A 23883-nucleotide genomic window follows, 5' to 3' on the forward strand; every position below is an offset into this window, starting at 1 on the left:
ACATGTTTTGGATTAGAGTCCTAGTACGGGGACTTTCGAATTTTGGGGTTGTAAGAGTTAGGACTTCCGCACTTACGTTCTTACTTTATGGCATGACTATTTATTGATTTACCTTGTGTTTAACTGTTATGAATTGGTTAAATAAAAATGAATTGAATGAGTAGATGGTTAGGCGTATTGGTTCGCCCATTAAGAGTTAGTGTGGATGCCAGTTGTAACGGTTCGCATTTTTGCGAGCGGGGTAAGCGCTCGGAAAAGCTACTTCGAAATCGTTAGTGCTCTTTCAGACTTTGTTTTAAAAGAGTCGCCACCTAATTTTTAGAAAATTAGGAAAATCAGTTTTGAAGGGATTATTCATACGCCGTGAAAAATCCTTCTTAATCCAAAGTTCTAAGTAAGGGTTCTGATAATCCCCTAGGGAAGGTGTTAGGCACCCTAGTATTAAGGATCCGTACTATACAGTTGACCTTCAAATTCCAATGTGTGAGTATTTGCATGAACTGTTTATTTAGTGTTTATTTCCCGCAAAAGATTGTCGTGTTGCATATCATTTTTTTTTAAAAAGAATTGAATATATTCCCTTTATATATAGGGTATTCAGGTTCAGATTTATGATATCCAGGTATAATTAGTTCCTTTTATATATAAGGATAGTAGTTTTTCTATAGAACAAAAAGTAGAAAGTTTATTTATTTTTTTATGATTTGGGTGAATAGGTTTTATTCATGCTTCTACTCACATGTAGGTCGGGTCAATCCGTCTAATATATTTCCAGAACATCCTTACCTAATATTTTTTTAAATATAGGCGTGTGGATCGGACTGTTTTTAATTTTACAAGAAAGAGATCTTTCTTATATTTTTTGCATATTTTGCCGTTTAGAAAGAAAAAAATGAATCATATTTATGGTCTAATAACTTGTATATGCTCCCTTAAAGAATGTACTTGCTACATATCTATTTTTATAAAGTCTCAGATTTTATTTTAAAAGGTAAGACTTTGACTTTTAAAATCCATTTCGATTTAAGACCCAAAATGCTTTACTGAATTTATTTAAAACATGGGCATTGGCCCAGAAAACGTTTAATCATGGGTTCATTACTTGGAGAAAATCAAATTGGTCTTGACCCAAAGAAATGGTTTTATTTTAAAGGGAAAAAACTGCGTGGGCCTTGGCCCAAATGTACCTCGTTTTGACATTTTCACTATGGGCCTTAATTTCATTTTATTAACCCCAGATCTATGTAAGAACCCAAACGGAATTTCTAGCCCAAATAGTGACTTTATGTAAATTTGTTTTTCAAAGACCAAACTAAAATGGGCTCTGGCCCAAAAATATCTTTTGAAACACTCAGTTTTTAAGGAAAGGATTCAGGTGGGCTCTGGCCCAAAACATCACATTTTTATTGACTCAAAACCCATAAAAAAGAGACGTGCTTCAATAATTTGAAAAGAAAAAAAAAAATTCGCCTAATTTCTCATCCTCTTAATTTTACACAAGTTGTTATACCATTTTTTGCTTTTCGAAAATCTCTTCAGTGTATTACTTATTAAGACTAAAGTAGTTGCTTCCCATTTTTTAAGTCTTCAAAGTCAGTACGAATTTTTCCAGATTTTCAAAAGAACATTTTAGGTGCTAGAGTCAATCTAAACGGCATATGCATCGTTTTGCCTAAGAATGGTTCCAATAATGTTTGTGGGTTTTACAAATAATGAATGCAATACAAGAAAGCAATTTAAGCAAATAGAGAAAATATAATAAAGAAAGTAAATTGGGGTGTACCAAACCCCAACCATTTTCACCCATGGTTGGTCCTTCGTGTCATTTTTACCCATGACTGGGCCTTCAATATATTAGCTTCCCTTTCTTTTCTTTTAGACTCGATAAACTTGCAAGAATTTCCCTATTGGGCTTTTGACCGAGTAGGGCAGCTGGACCTTGGCCCAAGTGGCCATGTAATGGAGAGGGGGAAAAAACAAAAGACCCCTGTTAGTTTAGATTTTACTATTCCTATCATACACATGATATACACACACATATACACAGTGTACTATTCATTACAAGTTCTATTCTATACATAAATATACACATGTACATGCAGTGTATCCTATTTATTTACAAGTCCATATAATGTGTATATGTGTTTTCCATGTCCTTAAAATCAAACCCCAAACCTAGGTGGTGGGAAGGCCAAGTCATCACCTCCCTTATTCCTGATGCCGCACAAGTTCTAAGAGGTTTCATGAACCTCCAGCATGGCTGGTCACCAGGGAAAGGCTCAAACTAGACCCCTCTTTTCACCTAAACTGCCATCTCAACCAACAATAACTGTGGAAGATACAGATCCAGATATACACACATGGCTTAGAATAGATAGGATAGGTCCAATATACATGTATATGGCACAATTATAAGTCCACTAGAACAGATGAAGACAAAGGGGGAAAAGATGAATTGACTCAGCAGGCAATTTGATCTCATGAACTAAAGCCAAGACATCAAGTATAACTTAAACATGGGAAAAGAAGGCAATCTGCATGGGCCCAGTATGGCCAATATGCGAACTTAAAACAAGTAATTACAACACTGGCAACCACATAGGAGTAATGCAGTTCTTAACAATATTAACTCAAATAGATATGGCAAAGTATAAAGACACACAAGGATGGGGTGAATCAGCTTCTTGACATGGCACAATACCACATATTTGGCTTTCCTAAAGTATATGTAAAACTATCTGAGCAAAATCCTCAAATGAGCCTAGACATTTTATGCATAGTTAAAGTAAGGGTTCTTTCCACTTTTAGGAATTATGTTTTGAAATCTAAGTGATCCTCACAGAGAGTACATGAAGGAAATAGAGGGAACCAAACTTTAACAGACATGATATGTACCAATCCAAATAGGTAAAATTAGAGTTCTTCTTATTGAAACAGCCTGTGGATGCACAGAAGATTTACAATTTTTTAGGTTCAGAAATTGAGATTCCTTTAGACCTCTTCTCGTTACCCTATTCTATTGCAGAAAAGAAACAAGTTGGTTTTTAGAGAGGAGGCACATAATTTAAACATATTCACAAACAGTGGTCTACTCCTAGTTTTCATCTCTTCAAAATTGGACAAGTACATCATATTCCTAGCTGATTTTAATACTGCATAAAGGAGAAAACACATCTATCCCACATGACCAAGTTTAATTCTATCTTCTGCTTAGACATTAGACTAATGAACTCAAAACTCATCACAAAATGGAAAAACATGCCATATTGTCCAAAGTATCACAAAGAAGGGTCAAATATAACCCCTCATGTCACACCCTAATTTCCGATAGGGCATGATGGGCACCCGACCCTTACCTAGGGCCGAGCGAACCCGCTGACTCTCGTCATACTCATAATCATACTGGGCCCGCAAAACATGACATAAGCACATAATAAAAAATTACAGAAAATAAACATGCCTTTCGTCTTTTTCAAATCAAATAAAATCTGTAGTCACAACAAATCTGTAACATAATGCATCATAATACACCGGCTTACATAGCCGCTTACAAACTGACGTCTTATACACACGACACTGTCTGCAAAGTCTCTAACATGACCCAAAATACCACAACTCTAACACTCTGACTCGGCAGCACTCCGGGAGAAAATGCAGCTCGCCAATCCCGCTGGAACATCTTCTACTCATCCGTATATACCGCGGCATGAAACGCAACCCCGAAGAAAGGGGGTCAGTACGGAATATGTACTGAGCATGTAAAGCATAGCATACAGAAAACGAGATCATAACCGAAGTAAGGGGTACAGAAAGTGCACAACAGCCAGAATACCAAGGTGCTTGCATCTAAAATACAAATCGTACATACGAGGTACAGAAGACAAATATGATAATCAGAATGCCAAAATGCTTACTCCTGAAATATAGACCACACAAATCAACGTCCTGTATCCTATCCGGCCCATAATGGGACTGAGTGACATAAGCGAATAATCATCATATACATACCGTAACACCCCATAACATCATAAAACATTTCTGTCTTATATATACTGAAAATAGAACATATCATATGAGCTGACATTACCGATGTGGATTGGCCTAAACCAGTGTGGGATTGGCCTAAACCAGTGTGGGATTGGCCTAAACCAGTGTGGGATTGGCCTAAACCAATGTGGAATTTTGCCTCATCATTGGGTTTGCCCCACCACTGGGTTTGCCCCACCACCGGCTCTGATTCCAACTGATCATATTCCAGAATCCATACATATAACATATAACGTAGCATATATACACGATGCCGCCGAAAGGGGCTCTACAGCGTACCGGACACATCATAACCCCATAATATATACACGGTTCCCGGCCAAAAAGGAGCTCGGCCAACCGGACACATCATACTCCGGAATAAAGCATAGTGCGCACGATAACATAACCGGTCCGGGACTTGGCGAAAAATGTAACCACAGAACGCACGAGCAGAATCATGAGTAACCAAATACAGTTTAAAACATTTTCAAAAACTTAATAGGTTAATCAAAACGAACCATCATTTATAAGCCAAAACAGTAGTCAAATCAGATTTTCTTCCGAATATTACCCGGGAACATATCAAACCGAACTTCAGAAACCATAGTTACGTATCAAAATCACATACATATAAATCCTTATTTCAGACTCAACAGATAAATAAGTAATCATACTCGGGGGTCAGAAAGATAGTCATATTGAATTCTTTCAAAAGCCATCAGAACTATACAGAAGAAAGTCACGGGACCCACGGACGGGCGTCAACCCAATCCGGGCCCGCCTACGAAAGTCATAGTCATTATACGTTATAGAATCATTTGCGAGCATATCAAAGCCATCCGGTTCGTCCGTGGAAAGTTACGGACGTTCGTAGTTACAAAACTTTTTTGAAAACAAAACTTTTTATGCAACATTTGAAAACCAATCATACAAAGACATATAAACCATAGCTTAACCATATAAGGGTGCCAACATCAAGAAGCAAATAAGCATCGTAAACATGCTCGGACTTTAGGAATGGAGTTACCCCCGAAGCTCGTAACGTATCATAACTTAACCATATCTAAGACATGCCGAAAGAAGGAAAGGTAAGCTTTACATACCTTGATTGCTTCCTAAGCTAATCCAAACTCAAGTCTCGGCTTCTCAAAATCTACAACACGTCATTAGACACCAAACATTAGTCATAGGCACCTCGGAATCCTATTTTAAGCTCGCACTTTATTTACGAAATTTGGAAGCAGCATTTTCCCCGTAAATTCAACACCCCCGAGAATTCAACTCGGCCAAATATCCAACAACAATACCAACAACCACATCAACAATATCCATAAGCAATTCCAAACGCATTCTAACATTAATAACTCCTTTCTACATAATTCGACAACATTCATGCATATTCAATTCAACTTCATACATTCAAACTAATATCAACGATCGCATATTCAAATACCAACCCAAAACCATTCAAATACGATTCAAGAACATTTCCAACAATCCGCACAATATTTCAAACAATCCAATTAATGCTCTACTCCACCCGAAACCTCAAATTTCCATAAGAACGACAACAATACATTTTCTTCCTTCCAAATTCATAAACTACACCAATAATCCACATATTCACAACATTAACCTTAACAATACAAGAAACTAGACTAAATTCACATTATCTTCAAAACAGCCCATAAACGTTCTCTACTTCAACTTGGACCATTAAATCATCATTTTCACCATAGAATCCATACAACAACAACCAAAACATACTAAATAAAATTAGTTGCATCATGTTCTACAAAACAACACCTATACACGGCCACATACCAACTTCCATATTTCCATGAATTTCATTCATTTCCACACTCCACAACATACACAAACCATTCATAACATATTAAAAAGAGGATTAAAACTCACCCTTTCCACTTTGTTCTTCACTTGGCTAGGTTGGAAATTGCATGAACAAGGGATTTGTTTGCTCCAACAACTACTTCATATTGTTTAGGACCTTTCAATGAGTGGAAAACATAGAAGAAAATAATTTTTCTTCATCAATTTCTCATGGCCAAATCTGGCCAGCTATGGCCGAACAGCCCCCTCATCTCCTCTTCATGTTCTTCAAGTTTCTAGACTTGTCAAAGATGACTGAATAACTTGCTTGGTCATCTTATTATACACATATGTTATTAACCCAAGTGTCCCATGGCCCACATACTCTTGGATGAATTTTATTTGGCCACAAAATGTGTGGGGACCATTTCCAAGCCACATGGCCAACATGGCCAATTTTCATGAATTGCCAACTTTCCAATATTTCACTTTTAACCCCAAATTTTCCTTAATACTTCCATCCAATAAAATCATAAACAACTTGTACCTTAAAATAAAGTCGGAAAATAGCCTTGTCATTAACTTTTCGCAATCAACTTAAAATATTTCAACGTACAAAATGCGGGATATAACACCTCAGACTATACTGCCACCTTAAATGAATGCAAGCCACTGATTTCTTCATTTTTTTTAAAGGTATTACTATGATTTAGGAAACAAGGAGAAAACAGGCTACCTTTCAGATATATAATTTGGAACTACATCAAATGCACACAGAATTTACATGAAGATCCTAATTATGAACTTAACTTAACCAAATGTTAAAGAATCTATTGCACAATGTCATGTTATCTTCATAAAAAAAAACTCTTCTTGCCTTATTTTCAAAATAAACAGTATTCCTTTATGAAAGGCCTTTTCCTCTTTCCAGTTTTTTACTACAGTCTTTCAAATCACCATACATCATCTAAACTAGTCAAACCACCTCCCTTAAGACACAACTAGACTAGGTTTATTAATCTGAGTGGATAGTTGATAAATACACAAGAAACTCACTTTTTAGGATCCATTTAATTTTAAAAAATGGCAAGGAAACACCAAATGGGAAAAGGGAGGAGGTTACACCCCATGGGCCTATGAAGAATGTCATGACAATCTTTTATTTGGGAAGAAAGATACTATAGGTCAAGTAATGCTTTATCCTTTCTCAATCCTCTCCTAAGATGTCTTTAAAAGACTTTTCCCATTTAGCCAAGTGGTTTTCAACCCCCCCCCCCCAATCATATCTACACTTATGGTCCTTTTCATTACCCTTTACCACATATCAAAGAATGACTAAACAGTTCACAGGTCAAAGCCAAACATTTCCTTAAGGTTTCAACCACAGTTTTCCCTCTTCTTCCATTCCTTTTATCTTCTTCTTTTACTTAGACTAGAATTATAAGGTATTCCCTACTTGTTTACATCTTTTAAGCCTAGACAAATTAAAGACCATGAGTCATTATCACTATATCTATTACACCTCTCGTTTTTGTCGCAAGCGGTCCTTGACTTATGAGTGGTTTATACCCATAGTGTGGAGATTTGCATCTGAATTTTGAGAAATTAAGTGCTTTACCCCGCGTGTACCAAAATGTAAGTAAACGCTCCTTGCGATTTGATAGGATTTGAAGCTAAACGAATCGAATCGACGCAGGTCGAAGCGACTCAGGAGATTCTGCAGAACTCAGTCACCATCAGCGGGCCGTCGAAAAGTCGACGAGCCACTGTGGCGCACCGTCCCTGCTCTGCCGCCTCTGAAGTTTTAGGTGGCAGGTCGACGGAGCACGTCGACGAGCCGTCGACCCACCGTCGACCCACACCCCTGGAACTTTCTAGTTTTCTCTATATATATTTGACCCTCACATTTTTTCTCATTATTTACCATTTCCAAAAATAGAGAAAGGCCTAGAATATTCCTCTCAATATTTTCCAACACCATAGTGAAGATTTAGCAAGATCCGAGCCTCGTAAACCCGAACTTGTAAGGGGAAAGTTGCTCCTAGGGTTCTATTGGAGTTGTTAAGCTTTGGGATTGGGATTGGAGTTGGAGTTTGATTCTTGGAACCCTAGACTCCTCAAGGTATGTATATGATTTCTATCTTTGTGTTTAAGTTAATTATCAAGAGTTTTAGTGGCTTTAAGCAAAGGGAATTATAGTTATGAGAGTTGTAAGTTGAATAAGAGTAGAGTTGGACTTGAGGGTTATTTTGAGGGATGATTTGGAGTAGACTTGATTATATTTTGATATGTAAGTATTGATATGGTTGTTGTTAGTATTTTTGTTGATGCTTTAGTTAAATTGGAAGATTGAGGACTTAGCGAGTTATGAAGGGGATGTCGTCTGAACCTCGTCAAGTCCCCTTTTCACTTGAATTGGATGGTAAGTGTTATAAGGCTCTAATTGTGGCCTATGTTATCTTAATTGTAGACTTACGAGTTCAATAAGTAGACGTTGGACAAGTAGATACGCTTCAAGGTACGTTAAGGCCGTCCTTTCTTTCAGTTTGGCATGATTCTTATTATCTGAATGAACAAGTAAGCGAGCGAGTTCCAAAAGACTCTACTCGTAGATGGCACAGGATTCATCGTATTCTTGATTCCTTATATTCATGTTCATGACTCTTAGAGATCTCTGTTATCCACAGTATGTCCTTCATGAGGTTTCAGGCATTATGTATATATACATATGTGTACAGCTATTTTTCTCACACCGTGCCTACATGGCCGGGCAGAACCACTACGGTGGGCGGTATATGGATATTGATAGTAACACCGTACCTATATGGCCGGGCAGCACCACTACGGTGGGCGGCATATGGATGATGACAGCACCACTAGTGGGCGCATGAGATGATTATCGTCCCGGACACGGGATTAGATGAGATATGGATCGGGCCGTACATTCCTCGGCACTATTATATGATATTTAAAATAAGAGCATGCATATTATACAGTATCTTCAGTCATACAGATGCATGCAGACAGTCAGTCTGTTTATGAGTTTCAGATTCCCTCCATGATTCTTATGTCTATGTTTCTCTTATGCCTTACATACTCAGTACATAGTCCGTACTGACTCCCCCATTGTTCGGGGGCTATGTTCATGCCCACAGGTACAGGTAGACAGATAGGCGGTCCCGCTCAGTAGGGCATTCATCCAGCGGTGGTCGGTGCGCTCCACTTGATCCGGAGCAGCAGTTTATTTTGGTATGCTATTTTGAGATATAGACATGTACATAGGTATGACGGGGCCCTGTCCCGTCCTTTCTATAGCTTTTATTCCATTAGAGATATGTAGACAGTTATGTGTAGATGACATGTGACGTAGCCTTATCGGCTCCTATTCTTTTGTGTACAAGTTATGTGGCAGCCTAGTCGGCTTGCATGGTTATCATCAGTGTATATACATGTACATATGCATAGTCTTTGGTGTTATTCTTTCGCGAGTCATATTAGCCCAGATTGAGTTGCTAGCGGGCCCTTAGTATGTAGTGTTATCCAGATACGAGTATAGGGGTGTTTGGTCATTAGAGATCAGGCACTCGTCACGGCCCATCGGTTTGGGTCGTGACAATATCCTTCGCTTATGCACACAGAAAAAGCAAAACAGAATCCATGTCTCAAAACAAAAGCATCAGCCTCCAAACTATTCAAGACTGGAAAAATCAAAACCAAATTGCTTCATTTCATTCTTCTTTTAACACTTAAATTTATTTAATTGGAACACTTATGATCATCTACCAAATTAGGATCTATACATGAATGAAATGCAACAAAAATGCAAAAGTATGGCATATCAGTCCATTTTTTATAATAAGTTTACTTCATCCTTTGGATAAAACAACTAATGTGGATAGGACCAACAATAGGGAATCACAAATAGGAGAACAGACTTCCCTCCTAGACACTACTTCTTTACATTTTTATACTTTTCAATTCCAACATGATCATGACCAAATTACAGAATGGGCACTTAGTCCTACATTTCCTAAAGTTAATCACTTCCTTTCATTTTCCCTTTTTACTAGACTCTGAACCCTTAGGAGTAGACTAATTTCAAATGTAAGACTTGTGACATGAACTACACAAAACCAGTTATGGACACTATATGTTTAGGCAACAACTTTAGACAAGGAACTAAAGTCTTTGATCAAACCAAGGAAAGAAAAGATTTCACACAAAAGCACCTTAACCACATTAGCTCTGGAATTTGCTACAAATCATAGACCATTAGCACACATTTACTGCAAGTCATAGACAACCAACACACATTCACCATAAACCATAGACAATTATACACAATCTGACCTACATTGGATGAAAATACTGATCATAGATACTGTCATTAACAGTCTACCAATCTACAAACTCAAAACTGAACTTGATTCCCCTTTAATCTTATTATTAATTGACGAAACGAGCAAACCATTGATTTATCTTGTCTTAACTCTGTTCTATGTGAGTAAGATCATTTAAGAGGGAAGGAAAGGAAAAATAAAAAAACTACTGTTATATCTTCAAAGGATCAGCAAATAGGTTTAAGTGTTTATTTATTTTTTAAAATAAGAGAATACATCAGGAGTTGTATCAAAATCAATTTGTTAAGTCCAAACATTCATAGTTAAGACTTTGATAAAAGACTTTACTTCACAAGAGGGGCAGTTCATGATGTGATTTCTAACTGTAATCACAAGCACATACTACAAGTAAACTATCCACATTCATCTAAATCAACACATAGACTGCCTCATCTCTTTCAGAATAAGTTGTCTGCCTCATCTCTTTCAAAATAAGTTGAACTTCCCTATGTTGATTCTACTTAGGATTATAATTAATGAACTAACAAGACATTCAAGAAGGAGGGAAAAGGGAAAGGGATTTTTAAAGTACTTCACACACACTCCTTTACAGTAAACATAGAACCTTAGGATCACATGAACATGCAAAGTCAATAGGAGGTTCAAACAGCCTAATTTCCAAGTGAGTTCCAACACAAGCGGTCATATTAATTCCAGTACATCTACCTCAAACAAATCCATAAGTTAAGCACATAACTAAATAAGGCAACCCCTTAGCAGCAGGAAATACCATTAACATGTATCAATCACAAACAAACAAACTAACTTAAATAATATAAATACACTTAGACTAGGCAAAACTATAAATGACAAAATAAAATGAAAAAGGAATTACCTTTTGTGTGCGAAGCCAAGAAAAGAACGAATTTGGGAGCCTTTGTGCTTCCAAACCTCAATAACTCAGCCACACACGAAAATAAATGAAGTAAGAACAAATATTTTAACTAAGAAAAACCCCAACTATTTCAATCTAGGTTTTAAAATTCTTTTACTGAGAAGTTTTCAAAAAATCTAAATTTTCCAACTTCTTCCACTTTCAAATCTTTCTCTATTTTTCAATCTACTATTTTTTCTCTTTTTTCCTGGCCTCCTTTTCTTGTGAGAGTGGGGTTCTATTTATAGAACCCCAAAAGTTCAACTAGAACCAACAACAACGATGTGGGATAAGCCCTCTTTCACAACCAAAACTCAGTAAACAAAGAACCAACGACCCAGATCTAAAAGCGTAGCCAACATACGGTCCGATCTGACCCTTCTTGGGTTGATCTGACCCAACAACCATGAACCAATAACAAAATACGAGCAAAAATAACTTAAAAGCAAAAGAAAATTACGAATTTGACTAAAAAAATTGAAAATAAAGAGTAAACAGAGATTTATACCATATTCGGGTAAAAGAATCATGGAATCGAGTAAATTTTGATATTTTCACCACAATGAGCATGCAATAGCTGTCTATGTCAGCAAAGCTCTGTAAATATGCCATTTTTTGGCATGAGAGAGGTGAGAAAAATCATGGCGGCTGCTAGGGTTTCACAGATATAGGAGAGAGAGAGAAAGCGGGGAAGGGGAGGGGGTTTATTTTTTGCAAAAGAAGGGAAATAAAAATCTGAAGGGGGTATACCCTCTTATGCATTTAAAAGAATTGGGCCAGGTCTCATCCTGGTCTTGGGCTGGACTGGGTCCAAAATCTGAAATAATTAAAAAGGGGCCCAATGGTGTATACATATGTATATCTAGTATATAAAAAGCAAATAATTAGAAAAATATTAAAATTGAAGAAGTTTTAATTATAGGAAAATTTAGGCCATAATTATTTTATTAAAATAATTTAAAAGCCGGCCAAACTGTTAATGGGACTAAAATGGCCTTAATTAATTAACCTAGCATGATTATTTCAATTATGGCCTTTTTGGCCTAATTAGCAAATTTTGAAACTAAAATTAAACTGGTTATTTCAAATAAAACATTAACAGGCCGATTTTGCAAAAATAACTCTAATTTCTTTAAATCATGAACTGATTAATTTAACTATGGCCAAGGCAAAATATATTTATATAAGAGGGACAAATTTTGCAACAAACATTATGGGCAATTATACATATATCATGCAAATTATATAAAAATCAGAAATTTAAAGGGTTAAATAGTTAATTACTTAAATTATTTATATTGCTCAAACTTCATGGATTTAAAAGGAAATAAAGTATTTGCAAATTTTGATAATTTTAAATAATTATATAAATGAAAACCCTTCCCTCTCTTTCTTTTTTTCTTTTTAATTAATTAATTAAATTCAAAAAAATCTCCTAAAATATCATGAAAATATTTATTAATTTCTAAAAAAAATTATGATGCATGAAAATCTCTTTTATTAATTTAAGGGAGTAAATATTGACCTGGACAATTTATAAAAATCATTTAAAGCGTTCAAAATGCCCAGCTCATTTTATTTATTATCCGGGGACTCTAAGTGATTAAAATAAATTACAGGAGCTCAAAAATTAGGTGTTAAAACTAGTCACGGCGGGTTGGGTCGTGAGAGAGTTGGTATCAGAGCATTAGGTTCATCGATCTCGTCGTACAAGGACATGTCTAGTAGAGTCTTGCGGATCGGTACGGAGACGTCTGTACTTATCTTCGAGAGGCTACCGGACACTAGAAAAATTTCCTTTTCTTTCTTTCTTTCTTTCGTGCTACTTGATTCCAATTGGTATCTGGATAATTCAAATTGGTATCTGACTATCCTTCATTCTATCGCACATGGCGAGAACACGCGAGGCAGCAGCCAGAGGCCAAGGTGGAGGTAGAGGGGTGGCACCGGCTGGGGGCGGAGTCCTAGCAGTTGATCCCGCGCCTCCAATGGTTCCTAATGAGGTCACGAGAGATGCGGGCCACCGGCTCGGCGCGGCGGTGCCGATTCCGCCGGGGGCCACGAGCATTTCCAGGTATACCCGGCGATGCGATAGAGCGAGGTCTTTGAAGCGGTTACATGGGTTGGCACGGCCGGGGGCGATGCGGCCATTCCAGTAGGTAGGGGTGCAGGGATAGCAGCCCCAGTTCCGGACAAAGTTCAGGCTCCGGGAGATCAGCATGCCGCAGCAGTGGCGTCTCTCTTGGATGAAGTTCTGACTTTTGAGGCATTTCCAAGGCCAGTTGGAGGGTCGGTGATGACCGGTGAGGAGCATGATTTATTTTACAGGTTCACTAAAATGAAGCCTCCGATTTTCTATGGTACTGAGTCAGAAGATGCGTATAAGTTCATTATAGATTGTCATGAGAGGCTCCACAAGATGGGGGCGGTGGACAAGTATGGTGTTGAGATCGTGACCTTTCAATTCTTGGGTGATGCCAAGTTGTGGTGGAGGGTTTATGTAGAGTGCAGACCAGCTGGGTCACCTCGGTTGACTTGGGTTCAGTTTTATTCAGTGTTTCTAGATAAGTATGTTCCGCGTACTCTTAGGGACAGAAGGAAGGATGAGTTTGATAATATTGATTAGGAGAAATCATTTGTTGCTATTTAAGAGTCCAGTTTCCATTCCTTGAACTAATGTGCTCTTCAGTTGCTGCCTATTGAGGAGGAGAGGATCAGGCGATTCGTGAAAGGATTGAACACTGGGCTTCAGCTATCATCTCTTTAGCTTGTAGCCACTGGGGCTTCATTCCAGGAGGTAGTGGAGCATGTCTGTGTTGCTGAGGGGATTAGACAGGAGAGCCATGCAAAGCAGGTAGAAAAGAAAGCCCAAAGAGGTGGGAATTTTAGCAACTCCTTCTCAAGGGGTCAGAGTTCACAGGTGTATTCGGGGCGTCCGGTTCAGTCCCCTATGAAAGTGTCTGCTGGGGGCCCATCATTGGCCAATTATCAGTCTTTAGGTCAGCATGGGGGTTATACTGCTTCATCAGCTTCTGTTCAGCGACCTACGCTGGACCGTGCTTGTTACGAGTATGGTGAGGTAGGGCATATTAAGAGGTTTTGCCCCAGACTCAGATAGGATGGTCAGGGGACTCAGTATCAGGCTCTCCAAGCTCCACTTACACCAGATAGAGGAGGTAAGGACCATGCACCGGCAGGGCGGGGCGGCCAAACCGCGGGTAGGGGTGGCGCTCAGCCTAATCGAAGTGGTCCTCAGGTAGGCAGAGGTGAACAACAGCCTGGCAGGGACGGGGCTCAGACTGGATAGGGTAATCTTCATGGTTTGCAGGCTACAGGAGGGCGCAGTCACTTGTACGCTTTCCCAGGTAGACCTGAGGCTGAGGCCTCCGATGCTATCATCACAGGTACTATCTCAATTTATGACCGAATGACTTCTGTTTTATTTGATCCGGGTTCTAATTTCATTTGTGTCTTTATATTTTGTTGTGGGTTTGGATATGATGTGTGATACTCTTGATGCCTCTATTCATGTATCTACTCCAGTTGGGGATTCGGTGGAGGTAGATAGAGTCTACCCTTCTTGCGCGATTACGTTTATGGGATATAGTACTTGGGCGGATTTAATGATCCTAGGCATGGTAGATTTCGATGTCATCTTAGGCATGAGTTGGTTGTCTCTGCATTATGCAATTCTAGATTGTCATTCCAAAACTGTTACCTTATATATGCCCGGAGAGCCTAGACTTAAGTGGAAAGGTAACCTTAGTCCCCTCACTAAGAAAATCATATCCTTCATTCGTGCTAAGAAGCTAGTGGAGAAGGGTTGTTTAGCTTATTTGGCACATATCCATGATACCAGCACAGTTACTCCATCTATTGATTCAGTTCCAGTGGTACGCGAGTTTGCGGATGTGTTCCTCGCGGACTTACCAGGTATGCCACCTGACCGTGACATTGACTTTCTGATTGATTTAGACCCAGGGACTCGTCCTATCTCTATTCCACCCAATAGGATAGCGCCAGCAGAATTAAGAGAATTGAAAGAACAACTGCAAGATCTTTTGAGTAAGGGGTTTATTCACCCGAGTGCCACTCTTAGGGTGCTCATGTGTTGTTTGTTAAAAAGAAGGACGGGTCTATGCATATGTGTATTGATTACCGTCAACTGAATAAGGTTACTATCCGAAACAAGCATCCCATCCTCCGTATTGGTAATTTGTTTGATCAACTACAGGGAGCTTCTGTGTTCTCTAAAATTGATTAAGGTCAGGATATCACTAGTTAAATATTCGGGCAGAAGATGTTCCTAAGACAGCCTTCAGGACCAGGTATGGACACTACGAGTTCTTGGTTATGTCTTTCGGGTATACTAATGCCCCAACTGCGTTCATGGATTTGATGAACAGTGTTTTTATGACCTTTCTAGACTCTTTTGTGATAGTGATCATTGATGATATCCTGGTGTATTCTAGAAGTAAGAAGGAGCGTGAGAAACATTTGAGGATTGCTCTTGGGGTATTGCGGGGAAAGAGGTTGTATGCTAAATTCTCCAAGTGTGAATTTCGATTGTCTTCTGTGTCCTTCTTGGGGCATGTAATTTCAAAGGATGGTATTATGGTGAATCCGCAGAAAATTCAGTCAGTCAGGGAATGGGTTAGGCCCACATCAGTGACCGAAATCCATAGTTTTATGGGTCTGGCTAGCTATTATCGTCGGTTCGTGAAAGGGTTTTCCTCTTTTGCTTCTCATTTGACCCATTTAACTCAGAAAGAGGTACCGTTTCAGTGGTCCAACGAGTGTGTGGAGAGCTTTCAAAAGCTCAAGACATTGTTAGCGACAACTCCTATTCTAGCATTGCCCGTGGAGGGCAAGGATTTTGTTGTTTATTGTGATGCTTCACGCTCTAGTTTAGGTGTTATTTTGATGCAGGAAAAGAAGGTGATTGCTTACGCTTCTCGATTGTTGAAAGTGCATGGGAAGAACGATCCTACTCATGACTTAGAATTGGCAGCAGTAGTGTTCGCGCTGAAAATCTGGAGGTACTACCTATATGGTGTCCATTCTGAGGTGTACACTGACCATCGCAGCTTGCAGTATGTGTTCACTCAAAGGGATCTGAACCCTAGGCAGCGGAGATCGATGGAACTGCTGAAAGATTATGACATCACCATTTTGTATCATCCGGGTAAGGCAAATGTGGTGGCCGACGCATTGAGCATAAAGTCAGCAAGTATGAGAAGTCTGGCTCGTTTGATCTCTTCGGAGCGTCTGTTAGTGTCACGACCCAACCCCATAGGCCGTGACTAGCGCCCGAGCTGGGCACTCGTACCCACCTATCAGCTATAATCAGATCATAATCAACATAATAAGAACTTATTCGTACATAAAGGCACAACATCGCACACACATATATACATATGGCATATATACGCTCGAAAATATACGAACGCGAACACCACTAAACAATGCTACCCACAACCCACATTTATGTCTACGGACCTAAGAGTAATAACGAGAATCATATGACGGGACGGGGCCCCGCCGTACCCCCGAATAAGCATATACATATATAACGAGAGAAGTACGTACCAAATACGGGCTCTGGACAGGGAGCACTCCCGACGACGGTAATGGAAGTCCTAAGGCGGCGGCGCACCGAAAATGATCGTCCGTACTGCGGGCATGAAACGCGACCCGAAGAAAGGGGGTCGGTACGGAATATGTGCGAGTATGTAATGCATGAAATACAAGAAAAAGAAACATAAGCGAAGTAAAAGTACGAAGTGAGGGCAATAATCGAATATCGACACTCGCTTTACCCTTAAACACAAACCAGCCTAACAATATCATATCCAACCCGTCATGGGTTTAGTGACACAATCAGACAATCATTCTGCGCATCTGTATACATATAGCGTGTCCCGGCCCTCTAGTGAGGGACTCGGTAGATAAGATCATATCACCATATACATATCCATATAGCGTGTCCCGGCCCTCTACTGAGGGACTCGGTGAATAGCGTGTCCCGGCCCTTTAATGAGGGACTCGGTGGATAGCGTGTCCCGGCCCTCTAAGGAGGGACTCGGTAAATAGAGTCATGTCATCATCATATCATCATATACATAGCGTGTCCGACCTACTATCGAGGGACTCGGTGAATAATAATATAGCAAAGCCGCGCACGAAAACATGTCCGGCCGGGACTCGGTGAATAGAGATCATAATCATACGCGCGAGAGAGTAGTAAGAAGTCACACACACATAATCATCATTACCAATTCAACAGAATAATCAAAATGAACCTTCATTTAAAAGCTAACCAATAGTCAAATCCAGTTTCTCCCGAATGGTACTCGGGAACATATCGAAGTAGAACTTTAGCCATCATAGTTACGTATCAAAATCATATATACATGCAATTCCTCATTACAGATTTAACAGATAAGTAAGTGATCATACTCGGGGGTCGGGGTGGTAGTCTTTAAGTTTTTTCCAAAAGTCGTCGAAGTATACAAAGGAAAGTCTCGCGGGCCCACGGATAGGTGTCAACCCAAATCCGAGCCCGCCTATGAAGGTCGGGGATGTTATACATTATGGAACCTCCTATGAGCGTTTCGGAGCGATCCGAGCCCGTTTGTGAAAATTACGGACGTTCGTAGTTTCAGATTCGTTTAAGAACAAAATTCTTTTAAAGACAAAACTTTTATGCAACTTTTAAAATATAGTCATACGAAAGACATAAGAACTATAATCCGACTACATTAAGAATACGAATATCAAGAGAGAGCTAAGAATCATGGGCATGCTCGGATCACCGGAGTAGAGTTACCTCGAGAATCGTGTCATAGCTTATTTACTCTAAGACATGCCAAGAGAAAGAAAAGGTAGCTTTACATGCCTCGTCTATTCTCCAAGATAATCCAAACTTACGTCGCGAACTCCCCAAGATCTACAATATGTCATTAAATGCCAAATATTAACCAAAGGCACTTAGGAGTTCAATTCCAACTAACACTTATTCTCGAAATTTGGGCGCATTTTTCCTGTAAATGCAACACCCCGAGAATTCAACTCGGCCAAATCATCATCAACAATACCAACAATCATAATAACAACATCAACGATCAATTCGAAATGCATTCTAGCATTAGTAACTCTTTCCCGCATACTTCAACATTTTATTATAGTCAATTTGACTACTCGCATTCAAATCAACATAAACACTCATACATTCAATTACTAATCCGAACCCATTCAAACAATATTCGAGAATGTTTTAAACAATTCATACAATATTCCAAACAACCCAAACAAAACTCTAACTCACCCGAAACCATGCCAAACCCGAGAACAACAACAACCTTACATTCCTCTCTCCAAATTCATGATTTACACTAGCAATCCACACATTAGCAGCATTACTTTCATAAATATAAAAACTACATTCAAATCACATTAACTTCTAAAAACAGCCCCTAACGATCCCCCTTCAATATGCATCATTAAATCTTCATTCTACATTATAAAATCCACAACAGCAACAACCAAAACACTAGGTAGAATTAGCTTGGCATGCCTACATCAAATCAGCCCCTACACGGCCATTCCTCAATATACATAATCTCATGAGTTTCATTCATTTTCTACACTCTACAACAACACATAAACATGCTAAGTACAATTAATTCATCACCCCTTCTACACTACACACACCACACGGCCAAACACTCCTACACACGGCTACACCCCAACATGCATGTTTTCATGAATTCCATTCACTTTCTACATACTATATCATGCACAAACCATTCATAACACATGAAAAGGAAGATTGGACCTTACCTTCTTCACTTGGTCCTTCCACCTATCTAGAGTTTGTTCTTGAATAGATTCTTGTTCTTGCTACTCCAACAACCACTCCATGTTGTTCTCCACCTTCTAATGAGTTGAAATGCTTGAGGAAATAATTTTTCTTGATCAATTTCTCCTTACTCTTTCTTGGCAAGCTATGGCCGAATGGCCCTTATTTTCTCCTCCAAATTTTCTTGAAATTTCTAGATAGTGAAGATGATGAATATGTGATGACTTAGTCATCTTTACTTGCATATATTAAACTTCCATGTGGCCTTGGCCCACGTCCGTGTGGCCGACCACATGCCCTCTTCTTTTTTTTTTTTTTTTTTTTTTTTTTTTTTCCATGAACTAATTATTTTCCAAATTTAACTTTTGACCCCAAATTTCCTTAATACTCCATACCAACCATATCATGCACACTTATATCTTAAAACTCAATTGTGGTAAAAATCTCGTCTTCGTATCCCGGAATGGTCTTGTCCTTAGCTTATCAAGGTTGACTCGGATTATCCCAACGTGCGAAATACGGGATATAACAGTTAGCTAGAGAGGTTCAGACTCTAGCTAACAGTTTTATGAGCTGCATATTTCAAAATGGGAAGGGTGTTGGCTTGTGTTAAGGCTTGGTCATCGTTTCTGGAGCAGATTAAGGCTAAGCAGTCTGAGGATGCTAAGTTGTGTAAAATTCGTGACAAGGTGTTGCGTGGTGAGGCCAAGGAGGTCGTGACTGATGCAAAGGCGGTGTTACGGATTAAGAGGCGAGTTTGCATGCCACGTGTGGCTGATTTGATCAAGACTATTCTGGCATAGGCTCACAGTTCGAGGTATTCTATTCATCCTGGCTCTACAAAGATGTATCGCGATTTGAGGCAACACTACTAGTGGACTAGGATGAAGCATGATATAGTGGATTTTGTTGCTCAATGTTTGAATAGCCAACAGGCGAAGTATGAGCATCAAAAACCTGGGGATACACTTCAGAGGATGCCCATTCCTGAGTGGAAGTGAGAAAGAATAGCAATGGATTTCGTGGCTGGTCTTCCTAAGAAGTTGGGAAAGTTTGATTCTATATGGGTTATTGTTGACAGGTTGACTAAGTCTGCCCACTTTATTCCGGTGCAGATAACTTATGACGCGGATAAATTAGCCAAGATCTACATTCGTGAAGTGGTTAGGCTATATGGGGTTCCTATCTCCATCGTGTCCAACAGGGGCACAACGTTCACATCTCAATTTTAGGAGCATCTGCATGAGGAACTAGGTGCTAGGTTGGACCTTAGTACAGCTTTCCACCCTCAGACTGACGGTCAGTCCGATCAGACTATTCAGGTTCTTGCAGATATGCTTCGGGCTTGTGTGATAGACTTTGGTGGTCACTGGGATCAGTTCTTACCCTTGGCAGAGTTCGTATATAATAATAGCTACCACTCAAACATTGACATGGCTCCATTGTATGGGAAGAGATGTAGGTCTCCCATTGGTTGGTTCGATGCATTTGAGGTGAGACCTTGGAGTATGGACCTTCTGAGAGAGTCCTTAGAGAAGGTGAATGTGATTCAAGCTAAGCTTCTGGCAGCACAGAGCAGCCAAAAGGAGTATGCGACCGTAAGGTATGAGAACTTATGTTTGGGGAGGGAGAGCAAGTGTTGTTAAAGTCTCACCCATGAAGGGTGTGATGCGGTTTGGGAAGAAGGGCAAGCTTAGCCCTAGATACATTGGGCCATTTGAGATTCTCAAGCGTGTGAGGGAGGTATCTTAGGAGTTGGCTTTACCTCTGGCATATCAGGCGTTCATCCAGTATTTCACGTTTTCATGTTGAAGAGGTATCATGGTGACGGTTCGTACATAATCCGTTGGGATTCGATTTTGCTAGATGAAAATCTGACGTACGAGGAATAGCCTATTGCTACCTTAGATAGAGACTTCCATAATTTAAGGTCTAAGAAAATAGCCTCCGTAAAGTTTCAGTGGAAGAATCACCCAGTTGAGGAAGCTACCTGGGAAACAGAGGCAGATATACGTAGCAAGTATCCTTAGCTTTTCACTGAGATAGGTACTTTTTCCTAGATTTCCTCATCCTTGCCAGTTCAAGGACAAACTGTGTTTTAATTAGTATCTGGTGTAACGACCCTCCCGATCGTTATGGAAAATATAGGATCACTCTACCATAGAGAACCTTCACAAGGGTAGAACGAGCTAATAGAAACTCGATTGTATAAGTCTAAGAACTGAAAACTTAGCTTGTGTGTGATTATCGTTGATTTATGTTTAGTCTATTAGGGGTGACGTAGGAGATTAGAACTCCGTTAGCAATTCCGAGGCCACGGGTGAGTCCGTATGGTGTTTTTATATCTATGTGCATGTTTTGTTTGTGTTTGTGAGGCCTCAAATGAAATGTCGGGGGGTAGAGATGAAAAAGTGTGAAATTAGCGAGCTTATTGGCTCAGTGGTACCACTGCGGCAGGACCGCTGTAAGGGCGGGTCTCTCGCTGCCGCGGTCAGTCGAGTTTTGGTGTGTCCGCTATGGCGGGCACTGGACCGCTGTAGCGATGGCGCTATAGTGGGATCAGGCCCGCCACGATGAAGGGAAGAATTTAGTGAGGTCCACTACTTGCCCGTTATAGCAGGACCGCTACAACGACGGGTGGACCGCCGCAACGGTCGACGGGGACAGAATCTCGAGTTTTAAACACTTAGTTCCGAATTTTTTATTCATACAACTCCAAAACAGTTCTCCACAAGCACCTAGGGCAAAATTCTAAGCTAAGGCAAGAACATTCTTGAGAGGTAAGTCTCAACCATTCCTTCCATCATTACGCTCTCATCTCTATGATTATCATCCCTTTTATGGGTCTACAATGGTGAATTGGGATGATTAGGGCCGGCCAGCCCAAGGGTAAGGCGGCCCAAGCTGCTGCTTTAGGCCCCGTCACTATGGGGGCCCAGAATTTTCTTGCACATAGTACATGTTATTTAAAAAAGGAAAAAAAAACAATTGAAAGTACAATTTTCATAAAAATTGGGAAGTGAAAGTATTTTTGGGAAGGCCCACATTATTTTTACCCTTTATTATTATTCTCTCTCTACTTCTACCTCACTTTTACTTTTATATTTCACTTTGACCTTTCTCCTTTCTCCATTCTCCATATTTCAAGTCTTGTTTTTCATTGGAAAAACGCCAATTGTCAATTCTTTTGTTTTTTTTCTCAAATTCTAGCGTTGCGTCAAGAGTACTCGAGCAGTGAAAATAATACCAAGTCTTATATTTGTCGAACCAGTTTGATTGTTCTATATTTTATTATTTTGCATTTAAAATTTGTTATTTTTTATATTTTTTCTTCATAATATATATTATCTTTCTAGTTATCTTTTAAAGTTTAAATATGTCATCTAGAAAGTATGAATCCGGATATTTAAAACTCCAAAAAAAGGGAAAAATTGAAACTTGAATATATGTCAAAATGGAGCCCTTGATAAATTTTATTAATAAACAATAAAAATTCTACAATCGAAAAATATGTGGGAACTTATTATAGATAAGCAAATTGGGGATAAAGTTAAGTTAGACAATAAAATAAAATCCAAGAAGAAGAAGAAGAAGTTGGTAAGAAAACAACAGGTATCTTCAAGAAAATCAATGGATTAGCTATATTATTAATTGAAAATGAACTCTTGGAAGAAATCGATTATAAACAAATTATTATAATAATTTTGCATCTCAAAAACTTAGAAAAAATAATTTTAAATAAGATTATACATGAATTATTTTTCTCACACCGAAAAACTTAAAGCCTCTCGTTAAAGTTTCGTTTTAGGTCACATATATCGTTAAGCCGCCCCGAGGATGATATGCCTCAGCATTGACAGACAGCAATTAGGTACAACAGATTGTACTGCGGAGGCTTATTCCAGTGGGAAGTGGTGGGAGCTTAAAGGCTATAGCCCACCACTAATGACCTCTTGGCTCACTAGTTGATTCTGTGTTTCTAATTAGTCAATCAAACTTCTAAGAAATAATAGTTAAAAACACATCTCAAGTATTGGTCTTTTTTTAAAAAATTTACCTGAATTATCATGTGTGAGAGTTTCCTACCTAAACTATCACCAATTAGTTTGCAAAACACACTTCAATTAAACACACTTTTCTTGCCCAAACTATCACCAACTAGTTTGCAAAACATACCTTAACTATTAGTTGTTCAATTTTAATGACCCGTATTTTACAAACTAGTTAGTAATAGTTCAGGTAGAAAAAGTGAATAACGGATAGTTGAGGTGTGTTTTGCAAATTAATTAATGATAATTTAGGTAGAAAATGAAAAATAAAAAAAAGGTGATTTGAGGTGTGTTTTTCACTCTTTTTTATTTTTAATTAAATTTAAAATGCTACTGCAATAGAAATTCACCGAGTGCACGCATGCAAAAAATAAATAAATTGGCCCTTTAATTGGTACGATGTCAAGGGTTAGTGTGCAAAGGCTTAAGGAACTGTGTTTTCTAGCTTGGTGACACGTTGAAGTGATCTTCCTTTATATGCCAACGTGTCAACTGTTATTTGATGGGATGTGTGCTTTTTCCCTCACTAGACTTAACTCATTTTTTAAACTAGTTGAACTCATCTTATCTAGTATCTAGTGATAAAATGACAAAGAAAAAAAATTAGTAAAAGGAGCTCCCCAATAAGAACAAATTCCACTTTAATTGGCTAGGCCCTAATTACTACTCGAGCAGTACTTTTAAAGTTACACTATTAGCACACTTTTCAAAGAGTATACGTTAGTTAGCAACTACACCACAGAGTTTTTATTCTGCTTGTTTACCCAGTAAATGAAATTCCCACTATCTAATCACAACCATACTAGTGTACAAAATGCTGCAGCAGGCAGCAGGCAGCAG

Source organism: Lycium ferocissimum, chromosome 8 (genome assembly GCF_029784015.1).
Source record: "Lycium ferocissimum isolate CSIRO_LF1 chromosome 8, AGI_CSIRO_Lferr_CH_V1, whole genome shotgun sequence".
In the NCBI taxonomy this organism is placed as follows: Eukaryota; Viridiplantae; Streptophyta; class Magnoliopsida; order Solanales; family Solanaceae; genus Lycium; species Lycium ferocissimum.